Source organism: Amphiprion ocellaris, chromosome 1, assembly GCF_022539595.1.
Source record: "Amphiprion ocellaris isolate individual 3 ecotype Okinawa chromosome 1, ASM2253959v1, whole genome shotgun sequence".
Lineage (NCBI taxonomy): Eukaryota > Metazoa > Chordata > Actinopteri > Pomacentridae > Amphiprion > Amphiprion ocellaris.
This window is the reverse complement of record NC_072766.1, coordinates 32744539-32760766: the sequence shown is the minus strand read 5'-3', so window position 1 is coordinate 32760766 and position 16228 is coordinate 32744539. Positions and strand designations below refer to the sequence as shown.

At 41.1% G+C, this 16228-nt stretch overlaps 1 protein-coding gene across 3 annotated transcripts in view; it reads right to left on the bottom strand.

Annotated features, from left to right (window-relative positions):
- LOC111564509 (cell migration inducing hyaluronidase 1) overlaps positions 1–7690 on the bottom strand; it is a 142390-nt gene extending 134700 nt beyond the window's left edge. The window contains exons 1-2 of one of the 3 annotated variants that reach the window (XM_055010917.1): positions 7536–7685; positions 7260–7447 (exon numbers count right to left, since the gene is read on the bottom strand). The gene's annotated coding sequence lies outside the window, so the exon portion shown is untranslated. Of the gene's footprint in view, positions 1–6794; positions 7054–7259; positions 7448–7535 lie in introns of those variants that run through there. The other 2 variants (XM_055010919.1, XM_055010922.1) reach the window with 2 other exon arrangements.
- Between the last annotated feature and the right edge of the window lie 8538 nt (positions 7691–16228).

The window sequence follows — 16228 nt, the reverse complement described above, 5'->3', positions numbered from 1 at the left end:
GGTCCTCTACACCATGTAGATGAGGGCATCATCCACACCAAGGCTGGGCTGGTATGTGAACTGCAGGGGGTCTGTGTAGGTCCTTACCCTGAGTCTTAGATGGGAAATGACCAGTCTCTCAAGTGTCTTCATGATTTCAGAAGTGAGGGTTACAGGTCTGTAGTCTCAGGAGTCAGTCGGATGTCTCCTCTTGGGGACATCGACTATGCAGGATGTTTTCCACAGTGTGGGGATCTACTGCAGATTCAGGCTGAGGTTGAACAGGTTTGTGAGGATGTCACACAGCTGAGTGGAGCAGGTCTTCAGCAGTTTGGGACTGATACCATCAGGACCAGCTGTTTTGCCCCATTTTAGCCAGTCCAGTTCACTTTTCACCTAAAATGGCTGGAGCTGGGGGAAGGGATGTGAGATTGAGTCAGAGACAGAAGAGTGAGAGGAGGTGGGACTGAGCTGAAGGAGGGCACCAGAACTGGTGGCGGATGTGAGAGCGGTAAGCTTGAGAGGATGGAGGTAGAAGTTTGGGTTGGAGGAGGAGGGTGGGAGGAGATGGTTGAGCTGCAGGATGGGAGACTGAGCACTACAGGGAGCTGAGAAGATGGGACAGTGATGTTGACTCTATTGAAGAAGGCATTCATACCATCAGTCAGGTCCTGGTCTCTGTTGGGCAGAGGTCCACCCTTCCGCTCAAAGCCAGAGATCTTCCTCATAGCAGACCATGCCTGGTTAACACTATCTTGCCTCAGCTGATGTTCCAGTTTCAGCTTGTAGGCTTCTTTCCCCTCCTCAATCTTCCTCTTAAGTTCTTTTTGCAGTGCCTTTACTTTGCCAGTGTCACCCACCCTGAAAGCTGTTCGTCTGGTTTAGCAGGACTTTCAGGCTGCTGGTGACCCAAGGTTTGTTGTTGGTTTATTGTCTGCTTGGATCACGACAAGCCCAAAAAATACCACACTTCCACACAAAGCAAGAGTAGCTGTCTGTTGTGGTGCCATGGCAGTACCTGAAATCAATTTACACCCAACTTTTTGTGCGAGTGCCTTATTGCTATGGTATTTCATTAATTAAGAACATGGACAGGGTGGAGATGAGTTTGCCACCAGGTTGACCCAGCTTCTGTTGCAGGGTAGCAAGTACAGGCAGGAAAACAAGTGGTATTTACAATTTCACAGTCCATGAAGGATTTGATGAAGGGGTTAAAAAACGTAGAAAAGATGACTAGATTTCATCTAGGCTGCCTCATGTACAGTGATACAGTTATTATTCTCCACAGCAGAGGAGAGGAGAAAGTAGCCTACAGCTGACAGGCCTGCCTAGCGGGCTGAGAAATTTTCCTCTTTCAGCTGAGGTTAGAGAGCTGATGGTTTCCTCACGTAAACTGTGGCCTTTGGCTGCCAACCCAGTCATCCACGATGGCAGCTCTCTCCCACTGTCTCTGACTATGTGTGGATGTGTGTGTGGAAACTCCAGCCTACCCTGGAAAGTAAATGCTTTCACTCTGCCAACAGTTGTGTTCCTTAATATGGGGGAAAAATGCTTCAACCGATACAATGGAAGAAATGCCAAATGTTTAGGGTGCGCTGTAAGTTCGTTTGTGTGTGTGTGTGTGTGTGTGTGTGTGTGTGTGTGTGTGTGTGTGTGTGTGTGTGTGTGTGTGTGTGTGTGTGTGTGTGTGCACGCATGCATCTGGAGTTCCATCAGTAGCTTTACCTTGTCCACTCGCTACGCTTAAAATTGTTGCTAGATTTTTTCAAAAGTATGTACAACTTTACACTAGTAACTAGACAAAGCATGTACTGTATAAGCTTAAAAATACATTTACATCAGTATTTTCTTCATATTTGGATTTTATTTTTTGAAATTTGTGTACAGTACTGGTGCCAAACACTGAGCTAAATGCTTAAGGCTGCAAAATCTGATTTATTGTTTTTTAGCCATTTAGGGACAAATAATGTAATAAATAAATAAATAAATAAATAAATTTAAAAACAGGAGCGTGATTTGCAGATTTTGCTAAATGTAGGTGTCTATTTAAATACTTCCTTCAATACACATCTAGCAAACCCTGACATCTACAGCTGTGATGTTGTCTACTCGATGAATGAAAGTTCAGTAACTACTCGCTTAGCTGTGGTTAATCTCTACCAACTCTTGAGACTGATAACAATTGACAACAGCAGAAAAGCTAAAAAGCTAAACCAACACAGTAGTTGTAGTTGTTTCTATTGTTAACAGACCAGTATAGTAAACACCTTCTGTGAAGCAGCAAGAATACTTTGCTTTGAAATATCAACACAAAATCCTAAACAATTTTGAAATTAAGTTGCATCTCTCACACTACAGGATATTATTTAGATTGTCATCTCCAAAGCAGCAGTGCTGCACCTCATGGGATCTCATTGGGAAGCAGGTGCAAACAAAACAGAGACTGTGATGCAACAACGCAGTGCAACCATAATAGCGCTTTACAGCAAGAAATAAAAAAAAGCAGAAGGCTAAACGAGTCTGAATGTGATAATGGTTGGAAAGATACAGTGCTGTTAAAAACTATGTCCCCTTCCTGATGTCTTCTATTTTTGCATATTTCTTACACTTCAATGTGCCAGATCATCAAACTAATATTTAATTTATTTATTAGTAGACAGAGATAACCTACAAAACACAAACTATTTATTAAGTTTTATTAAAAACCTATAACACTCCTGTGAAAAAGTAATTGCCCCTCTAAACCTAATAATTGGTTGGGCCACTCTTGGCAGCAACAACTACAGGTAAATGTTTCAGATTTTTTGTGAACAGTCTTTTACCTCATCATAGAGGAAGAAGGATTTTCTGATAGATAGCAGAATTCATGGCTCCATCATTTATGACAATTCGTCCAGGTCCTCAAACCCTCACACTACCGCCACCATGTTTCACTGTTGGTGTCATGTTCTTCTTGTGGAATGCAGTATTAGTTTTACTCCAGATGTAACAAACCCATGTCTTCCAAAAAGTTCCACCTTTGACTCATCAGTCCACAGCATGTTATGTCTCTCACTGTGGTTCTCTGGAGTCCCAGAGCCTCAGCAATGGCTTTGTAACCCTTTCCAGACTGAAAAATTAATTTGGTCATTGTGGTAGATTGGTAGCTAAGGAGGCAATTACTTTTTTACATCAAGATGGGGCTGGACAACATTTTTCCTTCAGTAAATAAAGTCTTCATGTAAAACTGCACTTTGTGGGTTTTTTTCAGTTATCTTTGTCCTATATTAAAATTTGTTTGATGATCTGAAACATTTAAGTGTGTCAAATATGCACAAATAGAAGATTTCTGTAGGGGGGGCAAATACTTTTTCACAGCACTGTTTAACACAGGTTGCGTATTCTTCAGGAAAAACTGCAGTTGAGACTTTAGCTATTAGTTTTAAAATCTGTGGCTAGGGTTAGTCTGAAAGACTAGAATGTTGAATGTTGCTTGGCAATAGTGCTCGCTGCTCCGGGGAGTAACATATATAATCATAACCATCCACATAAAAAGTAAAAAGAAGTTTTTTATTGACTGACTTACTGCACTGCATCTTGTCATATCTGTGTATGTGTGGGTTGTCACATTCACTGATATGTGCTACGCTCCGTGTCTTTTTAATTGCCCCTCAGGGATGAATAGAGCGTTTTGAATTGAATTGAATTGAATTGAATTGAATTGAATTGAATTGAATTGAATTGAATTGAATTGAATTGAATTGAATTGAATTGAACAAAAATCACGCTTTCAGGGGAGCTCAGATGAGTTAGGCCAATGTGTACACACTTTGGCTATGTAGTCAGAACAAAAAGGACATTTCTCAAGCACATAAACACAAGACCACTGATGTCAAATGACTCAGGTAAAATATATGTTCACTGCAAGCCACTTTATTGAAATACCCACAATACTGACTTCAAAAAGTTGAAAACTTCTGAACCATCCAGGCCTATGCTCAAACTCATCATAGTTTCACATTCTTTGATACAGCACCCTATCCATTAAGATTGATGTAATAACGTTAACTACAACTGTCATTAAAGGTGGAGCTAGCTAATTGTTATCCTGCGAGGGTAACTGATGTCTCATAAAATCAATAAAAAGAACAACAGCCACGTCACATGGCCTAAATAGCTAAAGTCTGCAGCCAGATCCCACATGATTCAGACCAATTATTTGGCAGGCACCAAAATGTGTTGGTCTAGACTTTATGTTTATTATCTGTCCTGTGGACAGATTGCAATGTATTTATTTTAATCTAGTTATTTATTTTTACTTTGTACACTAATAATTTTTGGAACCCTACACTCTTAAAGCACCACAGAAACATTGGCAATATTAAGTACTAATTGCACAAAAGTTCAAAGACAATAATCACATTTGTTACAGTAATATTAGTAATATACAGTAAGGTGCTTTGTATTTCCCTGTGACTGATATTTAGGTCTATTATTATTGCTTAGGTCCAGTATATTTCTATGCAACTAAAGCAGTTTGCTTTATATCACTGTAAATTGTAAGTTTTATTATAGTTATAATGAAAAATGCATGTACAGGTGTACTTTTATGTTGTTTGAATCAGAACACTGTGAGACATGTACAACATGTTCTGAGTTGTAACAGCTATGAATGTATTTTGTGGAAAAGAGTGACACCGATAGATACTTTTGTCCGAACTCCAGATGAAGTGCTCTCTGTCTCTATATGCGCTACACTTCACCTGTATTTTTCAAAATGTCTTTATTGTTGCTGTGCAAGCAGGCCTGGGACCGATGCCACTCCAGTGATGCTGGGCAAGGTTCATCTTTAGCAAACTAACATCAGGTTTTAATTCGGGGATGACGCATTCTAATTAACTCAACCGCAGCTTTGCTCATTGACATCATTCATTCTGAATACCCCACCATATTGAACATTTTCAGACACACAACGTTGTGGCCACAACAGTAATTTGTGGAAGGTTTTGAAAGATTGCTCCCCTCAGAGCAACAAATGTCAAAGCTTTTATGAAACACACAGTCCCATCAGTCAGTTTTGGAGGGAAGTAACATTTTGATTTATGGCAAAGAAAAATATGGACTAACTTTTGCTGAACCGCTGCCACCATGGCCACAAGTGGCTACAGGTTAACTGATGAATTTCCATTAATTTATGTTCTTTAATGATAGAATTATGCAACTGGAAATTGATCCTCTTTTCACCTCATGTTGGAAATGCGTTTGTGTTTGGATGAGAAAAACACATTCATTAATATTTATAGTGCAGGTGTAATGCAAGCAGACCAGCCAGACCACATCAGAGGAGATGATCTCAGCTGGGAGTGAATTTAATCTCTACACTGTCAGTACGTTCATCCACTCAACTTGCTGAAAGGTAATTTAATTCCACATTTCCCCACTAACTGAAGCTTTTAGTCAAAAAGATACAGATGAGTCCTTCCTCAGAAAAGTAAAACAGGCAGAATGGAAACAGCAGCATCACTGCAGGAGGCTCAAAGGACTGCTATACCGTGCAAGATGAGGGTCATGTGACTGCTAGGGGGTAGCTGCTGATTACCATCTTACAGTGTGAGTCATGTAAGCTTTCAGTGTCCTTACTTAGATCGTGACAAATTCATTTAGCTTAACATAGTTGTTACAATGGCAGCAAATCAGGAGGACAGGTACTACAGTGCCACAGAGTCTGTACTGGAGAAAGATTGGAGTGGATGGGTGAATCAACAAAATAACAGGCTTTAACAGAGCAAACCATTTCCCATTTCCGACAGCGAGTCAACCCAGTAAATATTATACTGCCTTTGATAGACCGAGTCTGTGTGCAGCAGCCAAAGTCAGAGCAGTCACAGCAGATCAGACACATTAGAGCAGCTGCCGATTCATAAGTGATGTGAGCCTATAATAAGAAAAATCTCTCAGCTTCTTACTGACACACTCGCACACGCCAGCTTGTACATTTGCAAGTCAGCTGCAGATGAAAGGAAATGGAACTGTTGTTTAGCTTCTTTTTTTTCTGTTTTAACAGAGCAGGTTACTCAACACACATTTTTTCCCCTTAGAATACTGATCCTCGCTGCTCCTACTGCCTGTCCTTGTTTTGCTCCTAGACATCATATTTCCATCAACCCAAGCACAGATTCCACTTGATCCACACATGTTGCAGTCAAAACCACAGAATCAGTCTCAGCAACTAGAAGGTTAGAAGATTGCAAATGAGAGTAGAAATCGGTGTTTCAGAGGCAGTAGGTACACGTGTTAAGACAGCAGGCAGGTAAGCAACCAAATAAGAGTAACACTAATTATCAGAATGTTATAGTGAAAGACTGACATCCAGACAGTTACATACTGCACTGGGCAACTGTAAAATGAATAATATTGTTTTAAAATGTAATCAATTTCATATGTGAGTAAGAAAATCTTCTTTTTGGAGCATGCTTTAAAGAATTATCGTAAAATAGTGATTAATATTAATACATGATGTAGGCCTATTTACTGTACATAGGCAAAGTGATCTGAGACTTTATCACTGTACAGCTAGACAGAAATCATGAGCTTTAAAGCTTGATATTTAAAAACTGGTCAATCTAAGTGTGATAACAGTTATCAAAAATGTATTTTTTTTTGATCAAAAATCGACATATGTGGAGAAGTTTGGGGATGTGGTGTACCAAGGAATGTTTAAACTCTTGACCTCAGTAGGCTAAAATTCTGGTTACAGCCCCGATGTAGACCTGTACAGACAACAACACTGGCAAGAGTCATCCCTGCAGATATTATGGAGGAAGACGGGCACTAACCTGTTGAAGGAGACTGCTCTGGTCTCCTCGGGAACACAACAACAGCGGGGTTTCCGCCGAACACGCTTCACACAACGAGACTGAACGCGCAGGAACCATTTGTTGGCAAACAGCAGCTGAGGCCGAAGATGCTCAGTTATGAGGAAAGCATGTCTCCTACATCAAGCTCACACTCATTAGGGTCCGTCAGTCTAAAGCCTATAGGTGGTCTATCGCTCTGCCTACGAAGAAAATGATGCGTCCTGGCAGCATCTCGAGGTACATCCACACAGAGCAGCAGGGCTCCCATCTGAATCCTGGCAGACACATCATGCCAGGGATCTACGCTTTACAACGCTTTCCGCACGTCACTTACCGATGCACGCACGGATCGACCACGGCGACGTGTTTGTTAACTGTTAAGGACAAGCGCGTGTCTGCAGAAAACGCTGCGGAGCAATCAGCGCCAACTGTGAGTTCACTTACCGTTGTCCCTAAAGTAGACAGGACAGGCGGCGTAAGTTCAGCAGTCCTGCCCGCGATCAGTGTGGAGATGTGCGGCCGCGACCGTCCTCACCGTCTCTGTGACCGCTTTCATCAGCAACGCGGGACACCGCACCTCTCCTCCTGCACACCTGTGGCTCGCAACGGCCAAATGATGCCCCCGATGTACCCTTACAGAACGCACCACAATATCAAGACACATACACACACACACACGCTACGCCCCGACAACAGGAGTTAGAGTCCACGGAGACCTACCGATCTGTAGCGGATAATTCGAGCCAGGTCCGTGAGACGCGCAGCTCAGGTCCGTGTAGCGATGGAGCGGAGCGCTGGTCATGTGTCAGCCGGTGTCGGAGCGCAGAGACACGGCCATTCCCAGTCCGTAGTGCCGCCTCTATTTACTCCAGCTGGCCGAAAGACACGCCCACAATCTCTCTCTCTGTGAGTGTGTGTGTGTGTGTGTGTGTGTGTGTTACAAGTGTTGTGGGGATATAAAACTATATACACACTCTCAGTGTAGGGACTAGACAAACTAATGGGGATAGAAAGACCCAAATCGTACATCAGTAATGACAGGGTTTATGTCAGTGCCTCCAGGAAATGAGTGCAAGTCAATGTAATGTCCTTATAAATAATGGAAGCATGACTGTGTTTGTGTGTGTCTGAGGATGATTTTCTTTAGATATCCTTTTGGGACTTCTGATTTCTGTCACCTTGGGGTCCAGGCTGGTTTCTGAAGGTTAAAACTTAGTGTAAGGGTTAGAATTAGGTCAGGGCTACCATAAAGGTCCCTCAAGTGTCCCCATGGGGATAGTGAAACAAAGTCTCTCTCTCTCTCTCTCTCTCTCTCTCTCTCTCTCTCTCTCTCTCTCTCTCTCTCTCTCTCTCTCTCTCTCTCTCACTGTGTGTGTGTGTGTGTGTGTGTGTGTGTGTGTGTGTGTGTTTACTGATGTCAAATCCTAAATATTACAATAAGTACATCAGTTAGTAAATAAATATGATAAGCACAGAATACCAATAACATACAATAAAAATCCAATCAGTTTATCAGTTGCACAATGTCAGTGTGTTTTAAAAGCTTTGCCAAGACATTGAAAAGGAAATGATTTGCAGGCGGTGGAGATTCCTGCCTGAAGCTGTGGCTCTGCTCACCCTGCATATAATCTTTTAATTAACTCTGCAAAGATCCAGAGTTTCGAGGCTACACGCACTTTTCTGGCAAGGTAAAGCAAGATGCCCGATGAAGGCCAAAAGAAATCTGAAAATTCAAAGATATTCTCAAGTTTCACCACAGCTAACACGAGGGTTAGTGAGCAAGCTAACAAGGTTAATAGCACAGACATGCCGCTAGCTACCAATGAATCACCTGCTACTACCAACTGCGAGGTGACGAGGGAGCTTTCCAGGCTATCAAAACTTATTCAAGACACATCTGAGGCCCACGATAAGAAACTGTACGACATGAAGCGAACTGCACTGGCCACAGAAACAAAGCTGACTGAAATTTTTGAGCCTCTGACTCATGTCAAGGGCCATTTAGCATTCTCTCAAGAGGCTCACCAGGGGCTCCAGGAGAACCTTCCTGCCACCAGAGAGGAGATGCAGCAGCTTGGATGGAAACTCAATGACACTGAAAACCAAGAGAGGAGGAACAACTTATGCTTTCTTGGCTTCCCAGAGGAGTGTGAGAACAACAACACACGATCGTTACTGGGTGATGTTAATCCAAGGATTTGGGGAATCGATTTCGTGGACCAGCTGGAGATCAACCATGCACACAGGATCGGGGTTAGGAGACCATCACCACCAGACCAGAACCAGTGGCCCAGGGCTCTCATCGCCAGGTTTCTGAGGTTCCAGGACAGGGAGCGCATTGCAGGCGGAGCCCGCAAGGAGAAAATGACCTGGGACAGCCATGTCATAATGTTGTTTCCAGACTACTCTAAGAGCTTGATTGACAGGTGCCTCCGCTTTAACGAATGCAAGAAACTGCTCCATGACCATCACATGAAGTTCTCCTTGGTGAATCCAGCCTGGATCATCATCTGGTCACCAGAGAGCAGTTTTGAATTCAGGGATCCAAAGAAAGCACTCGATTACGTACGTGGATTTGATTAATGCAGCCAGGTCTCAGGATCGGGCATCCTCTCCATGTGGATCCCACACTTGAACTGGTTCACTTTCGTGTTCTGGAATGACTGTATTTTAACATAACCCTGGGATTCGAGCAGTTTTGAACCAATCTGTCTTTAATATTTTGCTTTTATTTCTCACACCCTGGGAATTTTGACTGGTTTCTGCACACATTTATTCGACATTGTGCACCATACAATGCAACCAATTGAAATAATTGGTTCTCTTGTTTACCTTTTCTCCTGCTACAGAATGGTAAGAGTGTGTAACTATGGTTTTTTATCAGAATGTTATTTTACATCGGAACAGTCTGAGCTATATGAGGGGTAATATTTGTTGAGTGCTCGGTGGTTTGTGCCTGGTCTCTCTTATTTCTGCTTTGTTCACCCAAACACCGGTTTCCTCCCGGTCTCTGCTCCCTGCATGCTGCACCGCAGGGTGTTAACGGCAGTAACAGTGCGAGGTGGCAGTCAAGTTACAGTCACGGATCTTTTAGTTTGTGTTTTGACATCCAGTTAAAAGATGTCAGTTGATGACAGAGTGCCATCTGAAGTTATGTTCCTACATGGTTCCGCTTACCTAGGTCTAGGTATGTGCGTGTTTGTGTGTCTAGTTTTTTCCCTTTAGTGCACTTGGTGGTAGATCTTCCTGAGCCACGGCATATCTTTTCATTGAATCCATAGCAGTAGAAATCTAAGTCTCATGACATGGAATGTGAAGGGCCTTAATCATTCAGTTAAAAGAAAAAAGGTGCTAATCAGTAGCTGCTAGAGATTCAGCATCATGGCTGTTGACACTTAAGTACTCAAGTACAGGTTATGTGGTTGAACTAGAACGTGTGTGTGCAAAGTCACCCTGCAGATGTCCTCGATGAGCAGGTGCTGCTGGGTCCTGGACCTCCCTGCCAGCCACTGTTGTCATATTAAGGTGTAAAATTATCAGCACAGTTTGGCAGGTTACTAGATAAAATTATTCATGGTTAAGCTATAGTTAATGAGGAAACGCCACACATATCAATCTGATATGTATGAAATTGTACTCCCTGCGCTGGTAGGCCTTTTTTCTCTAACATCACACTGCAGTGAAGTACGCATGCAGAGATGGATGTCAGAACCTCCTGCTGTCATTAATTAGTTTTATGTTGTAGCCTGTTATAGCCAGGCTCTTCTGCAGTATAGTTAGACCAATAGATGCACCAGTATTGACTTTTATTGGATCAATCCATATTTTGGACATTTGTGTATTTGGAATATATATATATATATATATATATATATTGTTGTGGCATTTTAAGATTGAACAAATGATAAAATCAGGCTTTTGAATCAAATTTAAGAGCAAACGATGATAAGATTGGAAGACTAAATAATCCTATGGTAAGTGGCAACCCAGTGGAAGCCCATGGAGCCCATATAAGGGAACCCATACAGGACATAAGACCGGAAGTGCATGCCCTCTCTTTGTCTGCATCCATGAGTTGAAACTTAGGTCACGCTGAGCTAAACAGAAATGATGCCAATCTAGCAGAAATAAAAAAGATGAGGTGTTTAACTTTTGATATGCTTACATCATATACATCCTGATTGGGTCTTAAGACAAAGGGTTGTGACTTTCCAGAACGGAAGAGGAGTGTTTAGAAGAAGCTTGTATGAGTATATAGCAGCTTATCAAATTTTCCAAGTAACTAACAGCCTAGTTTGTATATAATTTTCTAAACACTGATAATTCTGTCAATGTGTGATGATAATCCAACTATTGCTTTACTTAATGGTATATATCAGGACTCAATATGAGATTGGCTAATATGTAACAAATGACAACTGCAGTCAAAAGAGTGTCTCTTTGTGACAGCTCATCAATGAAGAAAACTATAGTGTGACCTGTTGTCAGATTCTGACTGGTCTTGTGTCCATGTCAGGGATAATTTCTTGATTCTTTCTTGATAATTTCTTGAATTGATAAAACGTGCAAAACTTTCTTGTTTTGGAGATGCTCATGTAGATTTTGTCGCTGTTTAATGGTGCAGGTTAATAAATTCAGAGGAAAGACTCCTACAAACAACTGGAAGGAACAAACTGAATTTCCACTCTTGTTAATGTTTTGACATTCATCACTGGTCCCATTAATCGGACCTATTCTGTCTTTTTAGCAGTAAAGTTTTATTTTTGTTGACATTTTTATCTGTCAGATGCTTGTAACATAGATTGTGGGGTAAACTGAATGAGACAGGTGTTTTACAATGTTGTCTGCGAACTGTATCTTTTGCTGTCTGTGATGTTAAACCAATATTGGTGCAGAAATGTGGGAAAAAAAATGCCTCCTCAAATCACTTCACACAACTCAAAGTACATTGCTTGTGCGTGGTGCCATTGTGAGCAAAAATGAGCACCCTGCTGAGACATGAATCTGATAGAGTCAGTTGCAACCACATTAACAGACAGGACTGCGCATTTGAGAGAGAGTTCAGACATTGTTTTTGACTAACAGGACTTCATTTGCTCTTTAGAGTGACATTGTGTAGGTGTTACATTCTGAGATGGGCCATGAGCTAGAAAGAGCTGGCTGTATGAAGCAAATAATTCAGTCTTGAAAGCCGATTGCTGTAGAACCAGAGAAGCAACAAAGACATTTATTTTAGTTCCCATGGGCAGAGAAGTGCATGCGTGAGACAGCAGATACGGTGTGACCGTAACAGGATGTGAAAACGGTTCTTGTTGACCTTCAAAATATTTTGCTCAGAATGTTTGTTTTTGTGACAGGATGACGTGGGGGATTTGTGTGGAAGAGAAACGTGAATGTGGCCTCTGTGTATATGTGTGTGTGTGTGTGTAGGTGTGCGTGTCTGTGTGTATGAAAGCCAGTGTGTTACAGTTCTGTGCTTTTTGAAAACTTGCATGTTGACTTTCTGTGAATGAGGTTAATTGACCAGGAATACAGCTGCTAAATTAAAATGTATTTTTCATCAATTCTAGTTCTCAATGATTTTCAGTGGTCAGACCTACCAAGGAAAATAGTACTTCCTCTACCACATTTCCTGGTTTTAGAACCGTTCTAGATGCACTGCCCAAGTGCACAGAGACATTATCATCAACGGCTCCATCAGACACACTGCGAATGTAATATTTTCTTACTGCAGACTACAATATAAGACATCATATCAGAAAATGAACTTTGACTAAACATAAATTTCCTGAAAATTCTAAACATCTATTTAATTGAATAAGATATACAAGTTTTTGTTATTGAAATGAGATCATCGGAAGTGCTGAGTTGCAAATTGTAAGATGAGCAATGAACACCAGCGATGAGGCTTCTCTAGTCAGTAACATATGCTGTCCTCTACCAGCCATTACCAATGGGAAGAGGAAGCAGCAAGCATTTTATAACAGCGTGTTGTCTCCACCAGAGCTCAGAAAGAAGCTTGAACACAGTAGCAGTCAGTTGAGAAGGAGATGAACTCTGTGAGCGACTGCTGTTACAGACTTACACTGGGCTCCATTCAGCTCCCACACACTCCTGGAGAGGTTTACTATTCCATAGATCAACTTCCTCCAGCACCCCTTCACTACATGCTGCCATCCACACACTTACACTCACACATCACATCACTTTCCATCCCTCCAGGGAATATTGCATTGACTTACAATCATTTTCAGTTGGATGCAGCATGTGGGAGAAAGAGAAACAAGACAAGCTAACAAATGCAGCAGTGGAGTAGTAAGCTATACACTGCATTCTGATTAGTTTTGTGGAAGATGTCAATCAGAGGAACGTTCTTAGGATCGCAATGAATGACAGCACACATGAGCCTCAAACTGCATCACTGAAAGTTTTTTTTTATGTGACAATATAAACCAGGACTATAGTCCCTGATGCAGCAGTCATGGGTTTGAGTCTGACCCACGTCTATTTGCTCTTCTCCCCACATTTCCTGTCACTCTCCACTGTCCTATATATTAAAGCCTAAAAAGGCCAAAAAAGAACCACAAACATGGACTTCACAAACTAAAAAGTCTTCTGCATAGTCAGTCCCAGCTGTGTACTTTTTTGTGTGTTTGACCACTTCACCTCACTCTAACAGGGACAGCTGCTACTGAACATAGACTGTTTCTGCTGCTCCCTGATAAAAGAAAAGTGTTTCTGCTGGTACCTGTTCAGAAAAAAAATAAGAATAGATGTATGAATGTTAATTTGCTGTTGCTGGGAAGGTTCCTGTTATAATGTTATGATCCTGGCTCTGGACTCTGAGGGTAACTTGTTTTTCTATAACAAACCAGATTAAACATTAATGCCCTTGCAGTGGCAAATAGCTTTGGTTTTATTTGATTTGATTACATTAACAGCTACTGTGTAAAGGGAATAGTGCTGTTATAAAGCACTTTATTTGTCTAAAGCATTTTGTTCATATAACAGTAATTTTAAAATAAAAGTGTAGAATACACTACTTTTAAATTCATTATTTAATTTCATGCATACATTGCGATTATTCGCAATTAATTGCAGAAAAATCATGCAATTAATCATGATTAAAAATTGGCATTGTTGCCCAGCACTTGTCTTAAGTCTTCATGCTAAAATATTAACATTGTGGGGACTTGCTCTTTGCCCACACATAGGAGCCTGGCACCCACAGGATTTTTTTCTTTGCCATCTACTTTTCAACACTGAATCATGGACAATATAATGTGTTTTTTGGATCACAATTTTTAAATAAATATTATTTCATGCCAAAGTGAAAACACAACCTACAAAGTAATGTCAAATGAAAAATATAAAGATAAATAAGTTGATTGCTTAAGTATTCAACCCCTCCATGTCAGAATTTAGCAGATACATCTTTGGCTGCAAACAAGGACAGAAATATCTGCAATGGTCCTACTAAATGTAATGTGAAGCCATGATGCAGACATGCAGCACTGAGCCTGAGTAGATAGGTATTACTCAGCATTGACAATTGAAAAACTACAATTTTGTCCCTTCTACTTTGCAAAACTGCTCAAGCTTTGTACAGTTGCACAGAATTTGTAAGTGAGCAGCCCCATTCAAGTCCAGCCACAAATTCTCTATTGGATTTAGGTCTAGGGTCTGATTCCACCACTCCAGAACATTCACCTTGTGCAGGTTTTGCTGTATGCCTCTGGACGTTGTCCTGCTGAAAAATGCCACATGTTGCAGTTCTGTTGCAGACTCCAGGATTTCCCTGTACTTTGCTGCATTCATTTTACCTTCTACCTTTAAAAATTATGATTTTTTTTCTCTCCCATCTCAACATGCAAAGCTTTTAACTCTTTCAGAGGATTCGTAGGTGTCACGGTGGCTTCACTCTCTAGTCTCCTTCTTGCACAGTCAATGATAGAGGCGTAGAATCAGGCTCAACCCTCCCCATTTGCATAAAATAGTTGAAATCTAATTTTTTTGCAAATGAGAAGCAGGCAATATGGTGCTCTGTCTCTCAAAATGCAACATGGCACTACCGAAATATATTGCATGACAGCTCACATTGACACTGGAGGGGAATCACTGAAGTAATGGATCCTGTGGACATTGCCATTATAGATCAGACACGTCTGGAAACTTCCAAAAAAAAACATTATCTAAAATGAAGACAGATTCAGCAACTGCATTGCTTATTTCTGGCCTCAAATGTTTTCAGAAACACAGTTTAAAAACACTGAACTGTTTTACTGAGAGAAGTTTCCAAGCAAGCTGGCATGTCAGTTTGCTTCGAAATCCAGACCAAGTAAGCCTCTGAGTGAAGCATCACCATTCAGGTGCAAACTGATGCTTGCGCGGCCATAAGATGGTGAATCCTGTGTTGGTTTCCGTTGAAGAGCAGCTGTAAGTCATCTGTTGTTCCTCTGTCAAGTTGAATGTCCATTAAATGTCCAATGTTGGGAAACACCCAATATTATACCAGCATTATTATGGAAATAAGTTTTATAACTAATGTTGAAAAATGTGTGATAAAACAGTTTTATAGCACAGTATTCTGTAATATTGCGGTAGAAGTTGTACTTCTTTCATCATGGCTTGTTTCGCTGTTGATCTCGATATGCAGACTAGCATATTAACAGTGCTCATAAAAATAAGGGGTTAAGGTTACTAATAAGGGGGTTAAAGGTTTTAAAGTTGACAAAATCAGTGGTGAACCTGAATTCTAGGCCAATGAGATGGGATCTTACTTGGCCAGGGAAAAAGTTTCAATTCTAAGCACTTTGAATTGTCTTGGACATGAAGGGTGCTATACAAATAAACTGGCCTTGCCTTCTTTCTTTAGCAAAGCTTTATCTTGTAATTTTTTGCTGAAGAGCAAGGGATGATGTTTTTCTTGAACACTGTCAATAAAGACTGATGTATAGAATGTCCTTCACACTGTCTGAGCTGTCACAGAAACTCTGATTTCCATTGATAACCTCCGTGCCAAGTCTGAAACCCTTGCCAATCCGTTTTTCAGAGCTACATGGTGCAAGTAGTGCACTGTCTGCGGCATAATTTTAGTAGGAAGACCACTGCAGCTCTGATTAGTGGTACTAAGGCTCATTCTGCATCTACCGATTACTGCTGTGAGTCCACTGACTTTTAGTCACAGATCATTTTATGAACACGTTCATGCAGTTAGCCAATTAGCTCAATATTGTTGCACTTCTGTTGAATACCGCTGGCTTCGGTAACAGGGGTCACTATCAGGGTTATTTACCTTTTTTTGGGTTATAGAACAAAAATTGTTGGCAGCAGAGATTCCAATTCATATCAAGCAGAGAAAGCTCAACCAAATGCCTGGATACCTTCTGGTTGTTTCACTTATATTAGAAAAA